Raw genomic sequence first — 18,216 nt, forward strand, 5'->3', positions numbered from 1 at the left:
CCACTCAAGTCTGTTACGGCGACGAGTTGGAGTCAGGTCAAGACCCCGATGAGGACGACGAGCATGCAGTTGAGCTTCCCTGAGACGGTTTCTGACAGTTTGTGCAGAAAGTGTTTGGTTATGCAAACCAATTGTTTCAGCAGCTGTCTGAGTGGCTGGTCTCAGACGATCTTGGAGGTGAACCTGCTGGATGTGGAGGTCCTGGGCTGGTGTGGTTACACGTGGTCTGCGGTTGTGAGGCCGGTTGGATGTACTGCCATATTCTCTGAAACGCCTTTGGAGACGGCTTATGGTTGAGAAATGAACATTCAATGCACGAGCAACAGATCTGGTTGACATTCCTGCTGTCCGCATGCCAATTGCACGCTCCCTCAATGCTTGTGGCATCTGTGGCATTTTGCTGTGAGACAAAACTGCACATTCCAGGGTGGCCTTTTATTGTGGGCAGTATAAGGTACACCTGTGCACTACCCATGATGTCAGATCAGCATTTTGATATGGCACACCTGTGAGGTGGGATGGATTATCTCAGCAAAGCAGAAGTGCTCACTATCACACATTTAGACTGATTTGTGAGAAATGTTTGAGAGGAATGGTAATATTGTGTATCTGGAATGCATTTTAGATCTTTAAGTCCATCTCATGAAAAATGGGAGCAAAAACAAAAGTGTTGCGTTTATATTTTTGTTCAGTGTATTTAAATGTAAGTTTACTGTGCATCTGCTGGCGTGTTCCAAACTAAATCTCATTGTACTTACAATGACAATAAAGCATCTCTATCTTCGTCTGTATATAAACTAGGCAACAGTAACACTGTTGCCTCACCAGTCAAGTTAAAAGGGTTAAAATTCCACCTCTGCTGACCGTGGCGTGGGTTTCCTCTGGCAGTCCAATGGCATGTACACAGGCTGCGTGGTACCTTTAATAGCCTAGAAGTGGACCTGCATCCTGTCCTCCAGTGCTGTGCCTCTTGGAATGGACTCCAGCACCTCAAAACCCTGACAAGCATAAGTGGCTAGAATCTGGATGAATGTGCACCTGAAGACACAGCTCAGATATTTTACATCGCTGGATAAAGTATGAATAAATCTGTACCCGCTGAAAGGCAAACTCTGTTGATGTCCATCTAAGAATAAGGATTATTTCTCTGAGCCTCAGTGTTTACTTCTGTCTCTGTTTTTGTCTACAGCGAGGTGCCTGAGTACAAAACCTCAATGACAATACACTGACATTAGGTTTATATTTGTCTTTGTTTTCTTCGCCCATTGGCCTAGTCTACTTTTTGTTCCTGGGAAAAGGATTTGCATTCTTAAGTTCATTTCACACCGTTAATCTGGAATGTTGGTATAAGCTATATCAATGAATAGTCTCCCAATAATAGCAGGAAAATCTATTTCCCATAATTTGGCAGCATTTGGTGATTGGAGACGTAAATTCAGTAATTAAGCAGTGTGGGGGTATACTGGTGTTAATTAATAATATGTTCTATATTGTTACAGATTCCAAGGGCTTCCTCAAGATTATTTGGACAGTATTGCAGATGTCCTTAAAAACACAGTCCGCTACCTTGAGAATCCAATCCTTGACGACAGTGATTTTATTTACTATAGAATAGAACAGATAGAAACTACTCTAATCAGATGTTTTCTGAAACGTGAAACTGATTTAGTTTTAGAAAACTTGTCAAGAGCCAAGCAGCTCCTGAAGTGTGAACCCAAAAATGTCTGCACAGGTTTTGTTGTAACACCAAGTCATACAGGTACTAGAGGTCAACCTAAAATTAATGTCACCAAAGATCAGCTGGAGTTTTTCCTGGACCATTACTTCACAGTTCCACAGATAGAAGAAATGTTGGGTATTAGTACAAGAACTGTCCACAGAAGAATGGAAGAACATGGACTTTCAATCCATAGCACTTATCAATATCTGAGGAAGACCTGCATAACCTGGTGACAAATGTGATCACAGAGTTTCCAGATTCAGGCTACAATAACGTGTCAGGGTTTCTTTGCAGTATGGGAGTGAGGTAAGTTTTAGATAAATCTTAAGCATCAACCATATTTGTCTATAATCAAACAACAAATTTAGTTTTTTATAAATATATATATATTTGCTTGCCTCAGAACATATGCAGGTAACTGCAGCACATACTGTACATTCACTAATGTCTGTAGTAATTTGAATTACCAATTCATCTTTTTTATGTCTTTCAAAATTTAGGGTGCAGAAAAAGAGGCTAAGGGAAGTTATGAGGGCTGTCAATCCCATTGGTGTTTTCTTAAGGGGCCTGACAATTAACACCATCAAGTGAGGAGGCTATAGTGTACCATCGCCATGGGCACTCTGGCACATTGATGGCAATCACAAGTTAATCAAGTTAGTAATAAACAATTTACATAAATATTATGAACATTTCTATTACTGAAAATCAAACTGCTGCTTCAATTTGACCAGATCATCTTAATATAGTTACAAAATTAATATAAAATATATATATATTAAATGATTTCTTTATTTTTTAATAGGTGGAGGATTATAATCCAAGGAGGAATTTGTTGTGATCGCCGGTGAAGGGGGTGATCGCACGGGCAGGCAGACGGGCAGGAAGCAGGCAAGCAGACGGAATACGGGGAAAAACAGGAATTTATTCACGGTACAGGGACCAGGAAACATCTGACATCGACTAACATCCATGACGGACAAGACATGGACTGAAATAGACGGGACTGGGCGACACAGCTGGGCAAGATCAGGGAAGCACACGTGGATAATGAGGGGGCGTGGCACACACGAGGAGCGGACGAGCCGGGCGTGACAGAATTGGTGGATACAGCAGAAAAATCATGTATCTAAAAGCTGGCACCAATAACAAAGCCTCAGTTATTAAAAACTTTCTTGAATCTGTGAACCAGTAGTGTTAGTGAAGAATACTGCTGGGTTTTAAACTGTAAAAATTTCATACAATGCAACATCAACTACGCGTAAACAAGCCATTCCAAAACCAGGCGAATTCTTAATTCCAAAGTCCATGTCGCATTTGAAATCTTCATATGAGGCATGGCATGATATTTTTAAGATGTTTGAACAAGTGCTGGCTTGAGGGAACCTTGAAGAATGATGAAGAAAATCAAGTGTAGGTGCAGGGTTACAGCCAAGAGCTGGAATGCTGTCACTTCCGGTGGCAAAAATAAGGATGTCCTCCAGTGTCCGTAAAGGCTGGCTGCTTTTGCCAGGTTTCATGTATAAAGTAAATAAGGCTGAATGGTACTTAAATATATGTGGTTAGAGTGCTGATAGGGGGCGGCATGGTGGTGCAGTGGTTAGCACTGTCGCCTCACACCTCTGGGACTGTCGTGGTTATTTCTCCTTCTCCGCCGAATCAGAAGTCAGAGGTCCGCTTGTGCAGTATCCAGAATTCAGTCTTTATTGCAACAATGAAGTTACAACCAAGGCTAGACACGTAAAAGTGTGTCCAGTACTGTTTTACACAAATTTTTATAAGTTCTTATCATTTAACAATATCTCGTCACTTAAGCATCATCATTCCTTCAGCCATTCACAATAACTGTTTTTTCCCTTAAATCCACACCCCTGGGTGATAAGTTTGTCCATCATTTCTTTTACCGTTTGGTCTCTCGGCTGAACATAATGGTGGCGTGAGCAGCTCCACTTGGTTTTTTAAAAATGCTCAGCCGTGAACTTCTGGTGAACTCAGGCGAATCCTTTCCTTCAGTAGTAAACCTAGGCAGTTTCAGCCTTTTACACATTGTCTAACTAAAAGGTTGATAATATATTTGTCCTTTAACATAGTGATAAAATATACGCTAATAAAAGTGAATATTCATAGATTCAGGACTAACATAAAGTAGCTAACAGAATCTCAGACTAACAAAAGGTGCAAATACATACTCAGTTGATTACATTGTGTTGATTACATTATAATGTTTATATTGTAATGATTACATCATGGATATTTGGCATACTTTTTAATAATATCATAATACTTGTATTCTACGTTATATAGTACTAAATAATATTCCATAGGACCCGGGTTCGAGTCCCCGCCTGGGTCACATGTGTGTGGAGTTTGCATGTTCTCCCCATGTCGTCGTGGGGTTTCCCCCCACAGTCCAAAAACATGCTGAGGCTAATTGGAGTTGCTAAATTACCCATAGGTGTGCATGTGTGAGTGAATGGTGTGTGAGTGTGCCCTGCGATGGGCTGGCCCCCCATCCTGGGTTGTTCCCTGCCTCGTGCCCATTGTTTCCGGGATAGGCTCCGGGCCCCCCGCGATCCAGTAGGATAAGCGGTTTGGAAAATGGATGGATGGATGGATAGAGTGCTGATATTATGAAGAATTATCATTCTTTAGAATTCCACATCCTTCTAAGTTTGGTTCTAATTGTGGTTGAGGAATACTTACTCTTAGCATCCAAGAGATAGTCTCTCCAATAGCAGATGGCTTCATTTTCGTATGTGTCGCTCCCTCGCTCAGACCTTTGTTCTGTAAACAGCTGTTCAATACTCTCAAGCTTTTCGTTGATCTTTGTAAATACTGTTCTGAATACGCCTGGATGGCTCTGGATAGCATCCAGTAGTCCACGGCAACAAAGACCATCCTGGAACCTATAAAATAGGGAAAAAAAAACACTAATTTTGAATGGCCTAAAAACTTTGAACATGGATAATACATAATGAGGAACACACCTTTCAAAGTGTGTCCTTGTGCTGAAGGACAAACCAATTAATGATGTCTTGCACCAGTTCGTTTTTATTGCTGACAGTGATGCTTTGCAGACATCCAGCTAGTATCAGGAGGTTCTCACATCTTTCAACAGCTTTGTCAAGGTTTTCCTTAAACTCTGAAGCCACAATCTGATATTGGATTGAAAACATTTATTTTTACAGTGAATTATTTCTTCATCCAAACATTAATATAATATCAAGCTTTTCAAAAACGCACGAGCTGAATATCTCATAAGGAGAACTGACAAGACTTACTAAATTGTCACGCCCAGCTCGTACGATTCTCGTGTGTGCCACGCACGTGTGCTTTCCTGATCGTACCCAGCTGTGTCTGATTATGTTTGCCCAGCCTTGTGTATTTCAGTCCGTGTCTTGCATTGGTTCCTGGTCTGTCACTGATGTTAGTCTGCGTCAGATGTTTCCAAGTCCCCGTTACCGAAATAAATCCCCGTTTTTCCCCGTATCCTGCCTGCCTGCCTTGCCTGTTTCCTGCCCGTCTGTCTACCTGTTCGCCGCACCCGTTAACCGGCGATCCTGACAGAATGACGGACCACAAGAAGAGAAAGCAGAGGAGAAGGAGACCCGATGAGCCGACGATCAGCCTGGGAGCTTCCTCTCTCGCCAGGCTTTGGGAGCAAGTAGGAGGAGGAACTCCTCCTGCTCCATGAACGGGAGCCGGTCACCGAGGAGCTGCAGCCGCCCCTCGAGCGGTATTACTTCCGGCCCGAGCGGCTGGCTAATAGAGGGGCCAGAGTGGTGTGGGACGCTATCCCGCGGGTGCCCCGCACCCTTAAAGGGGCCACGCCCGTCTCTCCTGTGCGGGACCTGGAGGTCCCGCCGCCTGCAGCCGCCCAGCCCGAGGCACTCCCTTCTCCTCTGCCAGCTGCAACCGCTGCGCCTCCGCTGGTGGTTCCAGTTACGCACGCGGCCCTCGCGAATCGATACTTCACCCTCCAGGGACTTTATAGGAGGGTGATGGACGAGCCGGCCATACAAGGCTCCCAGAGGAGAACCAGCTCGCTGCGCAGCTACAGCGTGACTTCGCTGCATTCCCTCCCGCCTCTCTGCAGGAGAATCTGGAGAGATTAGTAGAGGGCCTCAGGAGGCTGATCCAGATCCGGAGAGCCCCGGCCCCTGCTACGAAGCTCGAGCCGCCGCCTCCTGTGCCCGCGGCTCCAGCGCAGCCCGAGCAGGCGCTCCCTCTGCCCGCGGCTCCCGAGCAGGCGCTCCCTCTGCCCGCCGCTCCCAAGCAGGCGCTCCCTCTGCCCGCCGCTCCCGAGCAGGCGCTCCCTCTGCCCGCCGCTCCCGAGCAGGCGCTCCCTCTGCCCGCGGCTCCCTCTGCCCGCGGCTCCCGAGCAGGCGCTCCCTCTGCCCGCGGCTCCCGAGCAGGCGCTCCCTCTGCCCGCGGCTCCCTCTGCCCGCGGCTCCCGAGCAGGCGCTCCCTCTGCCCGCGGCTCCCAAGCAGGCGCTCCCTCTGCCCGCGGCTCCCGAGCAGGCGCTCCCTCTGCCCGCTGCTCCCGAGCAGGCGCTCCCTCTGCCCACGGCTCCCGAGCAGGCGCTCCCTCTGCCCGCGGCTCCCAAGCAGGCGCTCCCTCTGCCCGCGGCTCCCTCTGCCCGCGGCTCCCGAGCAGGCGCTCCCTCTGCCCGCGGCTCCCGAGCAGGTGCTCCCTCTGCCCGCGGCTCCCGAGCAGGTGCTCCCTCTGCCCGCGGCTCCAGCGCAGCCCGAGCAGGCGCTCCCTCTGCCCGCGGCTCCAGCGCAGCCCGAGCAGGCGCTCCCTCTGCCCGCGGCTCCCGAGCAGGTGCTCCCTCTGCCCGCGGCTCCCGAGCAGGGGCTCCCTCTGCCCGCCTAAGCGATCACCCGCTCCCCAGCGTCCGCGGCGAACCTGACACTAAAGAATATGTAAACATTGCTATAGACACTATTTTAAAATTGTACAGCTGTCTGAAATACAATTACACATCTTCTTCCCCTACCTCTGACAGCAAGCTTTTTATTTCATGATCATGAATGTCAATGTCTCAATGTCAAAGTAAGTTCATTGTAATGAGCAACTGTTCTTTCAACATTTTGAGATGTCAAGTTTGCAGGATTTAAGTGCCATTTTTGTGACAGTGCATTTACATGCTTGAAAAGATATGTAAATCACCAAATTAACCCAGAAAGGGGCTTCAAGGTGGAGAAAGGAGCAAAAAGACAAGCTGTGAATTCAAATGTTCTGTCTCTTATTTCAAAAATAGCTGACTTTGAGTGGAGGGAGGAGCATAAGTTGCCCTCACAATGCGATCTCTGAACATTGTGGATAACAAAAGTGATGGATGGATGTACACAAGAAGAATTTTGCTATCTTTTAAAAACTGTATGCTGTCATTATATATGTAAAAACCTACTTAATTTGTCTGTATATCCATCTATCCATCCATTTCCCAAACTTATCCTACTGGGTCGCGGGGGATCCGGAGCCTATCCCGTAAGCAATGGGCACGAGGCAGGTAACAACCCGGGATGGGGGGCCAGCCCATTGCAGGGCACACTCACTCTCACATGCATTCCTACAGGCAATTTAGCAACTCCAATTAGCCTCAGCATGTTTTTGGACCATGCGGGGAAACCAGAGTACCTGGAGGAAACCCCACGACACCATGGGTAAAACATGCAAACTCCACACACATGTGACCCAGGCGGAGACTCGAACCCGGGTCCCAGAGGTGTGAGGCAAGAGTGCTAACCACTGCACCACCATGCCACCCCAATTGATAAATCAACCTGTTTATTTCAAGGCAACATAACTTTTAAATGGGAATATTTTACATTATTGATTTAGTTTTAATAGAAAGATCCCAAAGCTGGTATCAGTATCAAAGTCAAAATTTTGGTATAAATCCATCTCTAATGTGATGTATTCATGACATGCAAAGTCTATACAGACAGGCACAGAGGCACACACACACACAGAACATGGCTGGGGTTCGAGTGGCCTGTATACCTGGAAATGGGAGGCCACCATGCCAACACTATATACTATATGGTTCTTATTGTTAATTATTGAAAATTATCTAGTTATTTATATGGACCATAACAGTGTATGCAGAATTATACTCGTATGTGGCATTAATGGCTGATATAATAGGTATGGAATACATACTGTAGAAGACTGTTGCAACAAGTTGTCAGGTGCCTGACCAAGCCTCTTCTCAAAGGAAAATCGAGAGATTATGAGCTTAAGGGCCAATAAGGCACAGTTTACGTCTCTGCAGTGTAATTAAGGAGAAACAACTCTCAGCATTATTACTGTACATGCGATGTAATGATCGTGGGCAGCATGGTGGTTAGTGCTTCTGCCTCACAACAAGAAGGTTCTGGGTTTGGTCCCGGGTCCTCTCTGTGTGGAGTTTGCACACTCTCCCCATGTGCGTGGGGGTTTTTGCCAGGGGCTCCAGTTTCCTCCCACAATCCAAAAGCGTGAAGGATAGGTTGACTGGTGAGTCTAAATTGGACCTGCGTTGTGTTGGCGACTGCTTAGGTTTGGTTCCTGGGATCGGTCATTATGAGCTTAGCTGAACCTGCTTATGTGATTTATTTTATTTTGTTATTCACTCTTGAAAAAAAAAAGGCAAAGTATAATATCGGCAGATTTTGGGGTGAAGGATGGTATCTGAATACACAAATCACGAGTAATGCCACTATTTACTGCTGTTTGCTGCGCAGGGAGAACATGCTGCTTCGACAACATCTTTCCTCAGTGGAAGAATCAGCCAGAAGAACTTCTGTACCCGTTTCTGCCTGCTGTATGTTTAATTTTTTTATTTTTTTTGTGAAACTGTGCAGCTGAATTGATTGTTATATAAATTAATTCATTAAAGACTCTTCCCACCTGTAGATGGCAGCAGTGAGCTGCTAGGGAAGGTTGAAACTGACCCTCTGACAGAGGGGTCCTCTTGCTGCAGGAGGTCATGCAAGAAAACAGAAGACTGCAGTGAGTGTGTCCATTTGCCGCTGTTGTTTTATCTGCTTTATCAATGTTTTTCCAGTAGCATATTACGTCATGCGTTTCACTAACACCTGTTAGCTCAAATAAAAAAAAAGTTGACTCAGTTTCCTACCTGTGTTACTGCGACCAGACCCCTAACCAATACTTAACATATGCACCAGAGAGTGGAAAAGGGAGCATTACTCAACCGCACCCAGTCCTCCAAGCAACAGGGGGCGCTCCTGTCACTTGAAAATGCTCAGTTGCTGCACAAACTGGACGAACTGCAAAGGTTTGATACGCCTGTGATCTGTGTTGTCTCACCTCTAACCACATGTTGTAAAAGTGTCTGCTGCATGTGCCGGTTCATATCGTGCACCGCACACGCCACCAGCTGCTGCTCGGGTCCATCGCTGTGTGGGCGGGCTGCTCTCTGCAGCCTGCAGTGTGTCCATCATCAGCTGCCAATGGCTGTCATCAGCCCCCTGCACAGATGCCGTGCTGTGAGTGTCTGTATGTCAGGACACAGGAGTATTACAGTTATGATCTGGGTCACATAGCACCCAGACACCAAACTGTTTGACATTTTACTAGAATGATTAAGGTGCTGTTTCTGAGAATATCAATATTCTGTCAGCTGTCCCAATGTAATTTAACAGGTAAGTTCAGCTTTTAAGTAGACTGTGTGTGTGTGTGTGTGTGTGTGAGAGAGAGAGAGAGAGAGAGAGAGAGAGAGAGAGAAAACCTGTTACTTTGACCTTGTGAGGACATTTTTCCAGTTCCCACAATGGAAAACTCAATGTTATAAAAAGTCTGTCCATGCAATTGATGAACTAAAATACCAAAAGTCCCGTATTACTTATGGTTAAGGTTAGGGCTGGGTAGGGGTTAAGGTTGTCATAGTTAGGATTATGGTTTTGCCAATAGAAATGAATGGAGAGTCCCCATAAAGATATGAATACAAATGTATTGATATCTATGTGTGTCTCTGTGTGTGTGTTTCCCTAACATTTATAACACCACCCCAGCCTGTGCGATACCTGTGTAATTAAGCAGTTCAAGTGAAATTTCCATTCCAGTTTCTGAGAAATACACACTTAATATTTAATGACCTTCACGACTGGTCAGGACTGCTGTAAGATTTGATGCACCTTTCATCTCTGCCATACCTCTGTTTTGCCAGTTGGTGGCACTGCCTCCTCTCTGGGCCCTGCAGGCTGTTGCCTGTGGGGAGAAATATCCAGCCCAAACTGAAATCCAGAGTGAGCCTCCCAGTCAGAGCGCAGGACTTCATGGACGGAGGAGGTGAGATTGCCTCTCCAAATATCAGCTGTCAGAATATCAGAATATTTAGGAGCTTATATGTATGTTTAACATGACGTGTATGTTTATGCACATAAGTGTTTAACACCACATGTGTGTTTATGCACATGTATGTTTCACGCGACATATGCTGTGTGTGCCCAGCTCATGGACTGAGAGCAGGGGCCACGTTCAGCATTTCCCGGCTCTGAGGGACAGCAGGGCCCTTTGGGGTCAGCCTGTGGAGCCCCAGTCCTGGAGTTCTCCCATCAAGGTGCTCCTGAGTGCCCCCCTCCATCTCGGCACTGAGCAAAGGAGCCACAACTCACTGAAAAGCGCAGTGATGTTTCAGTGATAATGGCTTGCAGCCTTAAAGATCATCATTTTGAATGTCTATATGGCTCTTAAAATGTAATGTTCATGTTTTTGCATTGCATTGAACTCACTTGGTCCCTGCATAGATCAACCATAAATGCAAAATGACTCTGGCTAAAGATCCTCTGGCCTGTTATCATCCAGAGCAGCAGATTCAGATCTGATTGACAATCATGGGAAGCTGCCAGGTTTGGCCAGATTTGATCACATGACTATGAGCGCATGTTCACTAGCTACCACAGTAAAATGCAGATAATACCTTGTTATTCTCTGTTGTTCATTTTCCAAAATAATTTAATTCATTTGTACATCCATCCATCCATCCATCCATTTTCCAAACTGCTTTTCTTACTGGGTCGCAGGGGGTCCAGAGCCTATCCCGGAATCAATGGGCACGAGGCAGGGAACAACCCAGGATGGGGGGCCAGCCCATCGCAGGGCACACTCACACACCATTCACTCACACATACACACCTATGGACAATTTAGTAACTCCAATTAGCCTCAGCATGTTTTTGGACTGTGGGGGTAAACCGGAGTACCCGGAGGAAACCCCACGACGACATGGGGAGAGCATGCAAACTCCACACACATGTGGCAGTGTGAGGCAACAGTGCTAACCACTGCACCACCATGCCGCCCCTTCATTTGTACATTTATTTGGTTACATCGCTTTTTACACTTTTGATTCATTGATGGTTGGGGTCAGATTGTGTGCTTTCTCTCTGAAATCTGAATGAAATCAGTCCTTCTGTCTTCACCTTTTCTCTGCCCTTGGTGCTTTTTGACAGCCCAGCCAGTATTTCGCTGTGGATCTTGGGTATGAGGGATATGCAAGGTCAACCATCATTGACCATAAATCCATCCATCCATTATCCTTCGCTTATCCGAGATCGGGTCGCGGGGGCAGCAGTCTCAGCAGGGAAACCCAGACTTCCCTCTCCCCTCTTGGTTAGAAGATGTCAGCATGTGAGTGTTTGGTTTATGGGTTACACCTTCTCTTTGCCAGGGTGATTTGTTTCAGGGACAGCAGAGGCAGCATCCACGTTGTCTGGGATTTTTTCGAACCCAACAGAAATGTTCCTTGGGTAGTCTTCATCCATAACATTGTCCTTAAACCTCCAGTACATGTTCCCCTGTGGAATTTCATAAGACAGTAGTCCTGGCATGGACCGGAGGTGCTGTGGTGGTTATTACTGCTGTGGAGGTGGAAATAGCTTCTCTCTTTTCCCCAACCATGGACCACAATAGACCTTGAAGATGTAGGTCTTCCCCTGGCAGTTGATACGGGTGAAGGCAGCGTTAATTGGACCAAAAATGCCCCACACATCCCCGATGTGTTTCCGGTAGCCAGGCAGCACTACTTTCTCACAGCAAGTGGGGGGAGCAAATGCCCGCCTACATACCCCTGAAAGCGTAGTTTGAGCCGTTCTTGAGCTGCATGAAGGAATCAAAGGTTCGACCACTGCAGACATCGGCATCTGGGTCTGGAGTCTCCGTGGTGTTGACAGTGAGTTCCATGGGGTCTCTGGTGGTGGTCATGATTGTGATAGGGAAAGGGGGTTCCGATGTTTTCAGGTCAGGCTGGGTAATTAATGGGGGCCGTGTGGAAGAATGGGCCAGCTTCCTACCCAGCGACGGCATAACAATGGGGTCAAGCTCCTCGTCATAGTCGTCATCATCTGCAAATGCAAATGTGTCCCCGCACTCTGAAGGGACAGGACAGGACAGAGCAGGAAACATTCCCTTGAATTACCAAAATTCATACAAGATTTAGGTCTCAGTACTGTCCTGAGAACACATCACATGGTATGACTGGAATTTGAAGAAACAGAGTTGGTCTGCTAACAGGAGCCAAAGCATCACTGGTCTCATGCAGCTTGGGATTGATGTGAAGTGCAGATGGCTGTCTTGGTGAGCAAGGCACGGCCCTCACTTCTGTCCCTGCACACGGACTCGTAGACAGTGCAGCAGCTCTCGTAATACGCCCACATGGAGTCACACTAGCAGCCCATTTACAAGTCGCAACCATTCTCGCAGCAGTCAAGGCAGGAATCTGTGGTCCAAAAAGCAGAAGACCAAAAGATCATGGATACAAATCCTGATGGGAAGACCCAGTTTATCCACACAATGTTAAAGATTGGACTTGCAAACTTCTAAAGGTTGAAGTTTTAGCAAGTTCTTGCCAAGTCTGTGTATGAGTCTGCAGAAATACAGTGAGGGATATCTTACCCTTTGTGGCAAGCGCAGTGGCCACTGCAGCCAGGAGCAGCATCTCCACCAGCTTCAGGCTTCTTGTCCATGTCCTTGATACAGGCTGGTGCTCCCAGGCCACGGAGCACTGGCTCAAAGTGTCATGCACCTTCCTCTGTTGATCTAAGTGCTGTTACTGGGTTGATTATTAAGCAGCGTGGCAGATTGCGCCACCAACTACAGACTGGAAATACACTCATTAGCCACTTTATTAGGTATACCTGTTCACCTGTTTGTATGTCAGCAGCACAATGTATAAAATCATGCAGATCAAAGTAATGCCCATATCAAACACCAGAATGGGGAAGAAAGGTGATTTAAGTGACTTTGAAGGTCACATTGTTGTTGCTGCTAGCTGGACTGGTATGAGTATTTCAGAAAATGCTGATCAACTGGTGTTTTCACCATCTTTAGGGTTTACAGAGAATGGGCCGAAAAAGAAAAAACATCCAGTAAGCTGAGTTTCTCAGGGAAAGAAAACGCCTTGTTGATGGCAGAGGTCAGGGAGAGACTGGTTCAAGGTGATAGAAAGGCAACAGTAACTCAACAACTCGTTACCACCAAGGTATGCAGAAGAGCATTTGTGAATGCACAAGACATCCGACTTTGAAGCAGATGGGCTACAGCAGCAGAAGACCACACCAGATGCCACTTCTGTTAGCTACAAACAGGAAACTGGGGCTACAGTGGGCACAAGTTCACCGAAATTAGACAATGGAAGACTGGAAAGAGGTTGCCTGGTGAGATGAGTCTCAATTCACTGCTGCAACCTCCAGAAGGTAGGCTCAGAATTTGGTGTAAACAAAACAAAACCATTGATCCATGTTGCCTTGTATCAACAATTCAGACTGGTTTTGGTATAATGGTGTGGAGAATATTTTATTCACACACTTTGGAGCCCTTAGTACCAACTGAGCAATGTTTGAATGCCACAGCCTATACCTGAGTATTGTTGGTGACCATGTCCATCCTTTATGACCACAGTGTACCCAGCTTCTAATAGCTACTTCCAGCAGGGTACTCAACTTCCAGCAGGGTAACATGCCATGTCTCAGAGCTCAGTTCATCTCAGACTGGTTTCTTCCATCCATCCATTTTCCAAACCGCTTATCCTACTGGGTCGCGGGGGGTCCGGAGCCTATCCCGGAAGCAATGGGCACGAGGCAGAGAACAACCCAGGATGGGGGGCCAGCCCATTGCAAGGCAGACTCACACACCATACACTCACACATGCACACCTATGGACAATTTAGTAACTCCAATTAGCCTCAGCATGTTTTTAGATTGGGGGGGGAAACCGGAGTACCTGGAGGAAACCCCACGACAACATGAGGAGAACATGCAAACTCCACACACATGTAACCCAGGCGGAGACTCGAACCTGGGTCCCAGAGGTGTGAGGCAACAGTGCTAACCACTGCACCACCATGCCGCCCCCAGGATCATGAGGGTACAGCAGACAAATGTGCTGCAACTGTGTGGCCAGTGTGTGTATCTTCTTGACAAAGATTAACTGGCACCAAATACAGCACAGCAACAGAAAAAGGTTATATTTGGAAGAAAAGGGGTGGTTATACACTGGACCCAGTGCGTTGAGACCCTTCCTGGCAGCAGATGCCATAACAATCACTGTTATTCAAAAGCACTATAGTACTGTTAATCATTAAACGATCAACAAAAATCTCTTACTTTGAAACAGTGCTGGGCCTCAGCTGACACCTGTTTAAAGTAGAATAGAGAATTTCATATTCGTTTTGTGAGGGAAAGTATCATTCACCACTCATCGGATCCTCCCATGTGGCCACGCCCCCTCATCTACCCCGTGTGGATTCCACATGTTCATTCCTGTCATTAGTTCAATGTATTTAGTTCCCGTTTCAGTTTGTTTCCCCAGACTAGTCATTATATTGTCAATCTGTGTTTGCTGCTTGTTCATTCCTTTTCGCTTTAATTAAACCCTGCATTTTCCTGTTTCTTGGCGTCCTGCCTCCCTTTCTGTGCCAGAAAACTGAGTGTGTAAGTATAGCATACGTGTATATCACATGCACGGTCTGAATGAGGTCCCAACGTATATTTAGCTGTAGTGCTGAGGATTCTCACATTATCTACGTTGACATTTTACGCAGGATGGTGGTGATACCGCTCTGTCGGTGACACTGGTCCTGCGCTCATATTTCTTGGCTTGTCTTGGCCAGCAGGGGGCGTAGCAGCGTCGCCCCGCTTCGGGCAAGAAGATGGGCAACCATTGAGCAGCAGATACTTATATGAAGCAGAACGAAAATCGCGAGAGCAACAAAGAATGTACGCGGTGCGCTCTGGCCAAAACGCCGTCTGGCATTTCCAAAGGGTCCAGGCGGAGCTGGGTAGCTCCTTGCAGGTGTTGCACCGTATTTTGTGACCATCGTAATGTGTGACTTCAGGGGCGCTGTTTCACATGTTATTGGGAATGAAGGTTCCTGTTCACATGCACGTGCCTTCTGCGAATTTTATGTACCGTAATTATTTTAACTTTTCTAGGCAGTAGACTTCTTCAAAGCAGCAGCGTTTCCACTTTCTGTTCCTTAATGTGAAAAGGGTTAATGTGGTCTAATGTATCAAAATAGCGACACCAAAATTCTTACACACATATCTGGTCATAAATACTTTCACTTGACAAGAAATAAAATATTAAATGCTAGGAATATGGACTTTATACTACGTTAAGCGTTTTCCCCTCCATTGACGCCCATTATAACCCACATTTGAGTGTGTGTATGTGTACAAAACAAAAAAAAAATTGTTGCACTTTCTTAACAGTGTTCGGATAGATGGTATTCATAGCTTGGGTCCTTATTGAGCTAGTATCGGAAAAATTCATCGCAGCGTCTTGAAGCACTTATGTAAGTCGCTCTGGCTAAGGGTGTCTGCCAAATACTGTAAATGTAAATGTTATAAGGAAAAGGCTTAAAGTGACTTAATGTACTGTAATAGATTTTCCTTGCCACTAGAGGGCGATATTTAAACCTCGGTAAACAACAGGTTAAGCTGCCACCACCTTTAATTATACCCCGGTCTTGTCCAGTAGGTCAGAATACTCCACTCAGAATCAGGGAAACTGAGGCGATAAGAATACTTTATTATTCAATTATTTCATTAATCAATGGGCTCACGTTGGATGCCTCGCAGCACACAATTCCCACGCATACACTAAGGGCATCTGATAAAACAGCACAGCACACGTGAAATAAGGTAGGTTACGCTCTCAAAGCAATAAATCATTCCAGCTCATCACAGCACGGCACCAATAAGAAAGTCTACACAGCAATCAACATTGCAATCCTGACCAGGAAGATACACACGTGATAAAAGACAGAATTCCCATTAAATCCTCAGTCTCATTATCTCCAGGTGAGTGAATGTAGCAGTCTCCGTCAATTAACCCCCCCCCCCTTTCCAAAACAGAGTCTGTACTGGTACTTCATCAGTCTTCATCATATTACCAAAACAGCCACCAATAATCACCAAATTACTCACACATATATATGGTCATAAAGACTTTCACTTGACAAAAAATCAAAACCGAAATACTAGGAATATAGACTTTATACTCTTTTCCTTGCCTGTGCCATGTTATGCTATCACAGAAAAAACAAGACACAAGCAGGATACACCAAAAACCAATGATAAAATAAAACCCTAAAACAAAGAGGTGAGACAGACCAAAGTCCAGCCTTCTTCCATGACTGGAAGGGTGTCAACTTTTAAGCTGCTCAAACAACCCATTGAACTACATAGCAGGCCAGGGAATAAGGATTCCCTGTCATTACACAAATAAATCACTCCAGGTAATAGCAGACGCTATAGCGATGGAGGTGAAAAAAGACAAAAGAAGAGATGGAGGAGAGGGGAGAGAAAGCAGAGGAGTCTGAGATCAAGAGACGAGAAAGAGAGAGTGAGCTGGGGCATTTGGGGCAGCAGCTGCAGAAGCTGAGGCGGTTGGGGCATTAGGTGTAGGAGCAGTAGTAGGAATAGTGGGTGTAGCTGTGGGGGCTTTGGCTGCAGCAGGAGCTATAGGAGGGAGGTTGAAGGAGCCAAAGCTGCAGCCAGAGCAGACAGTGTAGGAGAGGCTGCAAAAAATGAAGCTGAAGCTGTGGCAGAGATATCAGGAAAAACTGCAAAAGAAACTTGGGAATTAGGGCTGACAAAAGCAAAGGAAACACCTTATAAAAAACTGTAGTAGATCAAATGTAAGGGAGCATCTGCTTCTGTGAGAGATGCAAGTAAATAGCTGCTACATTTATTAGATGCAAGGAAAGAGCCGCTTCATTAATTAAGCCGCATGGTAGGCAGGACTATCTACTGTGACAGAAGTGTGGGGAGCGACACAAAAACTAGTCAGACCTGGAGAATAAGCTGACACACAGCTTCAGGAGAGACTCTGCTAAGACAGGATGACTCCTCCCAGCATGAATGCAATCAATTGTGATCAAATGCTGCATGGGAATCGGGGGGTTTAACCGTTATCCTACCCACATATTTACATACATGGGCTACCGACTGGGGGCATCAAGAACTAAAAACAAACACTAGTGTTAGAGCCCTGCGCAGGACTGTTTTTTTTTTAACCCGCTCTCACAGGCTGTCTCTGTCACTCCCACCCGCCCCCGCAATATTTCTGTCCAATCCCGCCCGCACCCGCAGATCCATTAACGGATATACTGTATGATTAAATAAGTTTATATGCATTCAATTCTTATTCCAGCAGAACAAGAACTGAATAAATAAAACAAATTCAACAAAAAATCACGAAAAAATGTAAACTGAGCCCAAAAACTAATCAAATGTGCAAATATCTGCAGTTATTAAAAAAAACAATAACCAAATTGATACAACAAACGTTTAAATATCATTATAAACAAACAAGATCAGCTTAAAAACAAAAGATAACCCTGAACCCAATTTCAAAGAAATACATTCAAACTAGCTGAACATCACAACTTAATACAATGGCTCAGAACAAACACGAATATATAACACAAAATAAATGACATCAGTTACATTCTCCATCCTGCCAATAATCTTGGGATCCGCTGTCTATTTTTAGCCGCCCGCTCCCGCGAGATTTCCGTTGGGGCCCGCGGGATCCCAGTACCAATGCAGGGCATCCATATGCATAGCAAATTATTTTACAGTGCTATCTTGTACAATAGGACATAAACAGTGAATTTGACAGTTATCTTTTATTTTCACATCTGAACACAACACACGGACATTAAGGGATTGTTTGCATTTGCAACCAACCCCTCTGCAAAACCAAGCTGGAAGGCGGTACTGCTTCATGTTCACATGAGCTAGATGGCTAGTTAGGATGGATTCAGAATGCACTGTACTACAACTATAAATGACGTAACGTGATATAGTAAAACAATTACTAACCGGCAATGCACATTTGCATTACTTTAAACGACAACTTTACCTGTTACTTACCAGAGTCGCCTATATCTTAGCGGAATAACAGCAGGCAGAAGGCGGCGCGTTTTCAGTAAGATACCGGAGTTAAACTTATTTGCAGACACTTAACACAAACATTGGC

General features: G+C 45.6%; 1 long non-coding RNA gene across 1 annotated transcript; it reads left to right on the forward strand.

Annotated features, from left to right (window-relative positions):
- Window positions 1-8,869: 8,869 nt before the first annotated feature.
- On the forward strand, window positions 8,870-10,200 carry LOC125722737 (uncharacterized). Its single transcript, XR_007386559.1, has 3 exons — window positions 8,870-9,006; window positions 9,898-10,019; window positions 10,182-10,200. It is a non-coding gene; the product is annotated as an uncharacterized LOC125722737 (long non-coding RNA).
- Window positions 10,201-18,216: the final 8,016 nt, after the last annotated feature.

The sequence above is a fragment of the Brienomyrus brachyistius genome, unplaced genomic scaffold, assembly GCF_023856365.1.
Source record: "Brienomyrus brachyistius isolate T26 unplaced genomic scaffold, BBRACH_0.4 scaffold41, whole genome shotgun sequence".
NCBI classification, from domain to species: domain Eukaryota; kingdom Metazoa; phylum Chordata; class Actinopteri; order Osteoglossiformes; family Mormyridae; genus Brienomyrus; species Brienomyrus brachyistius.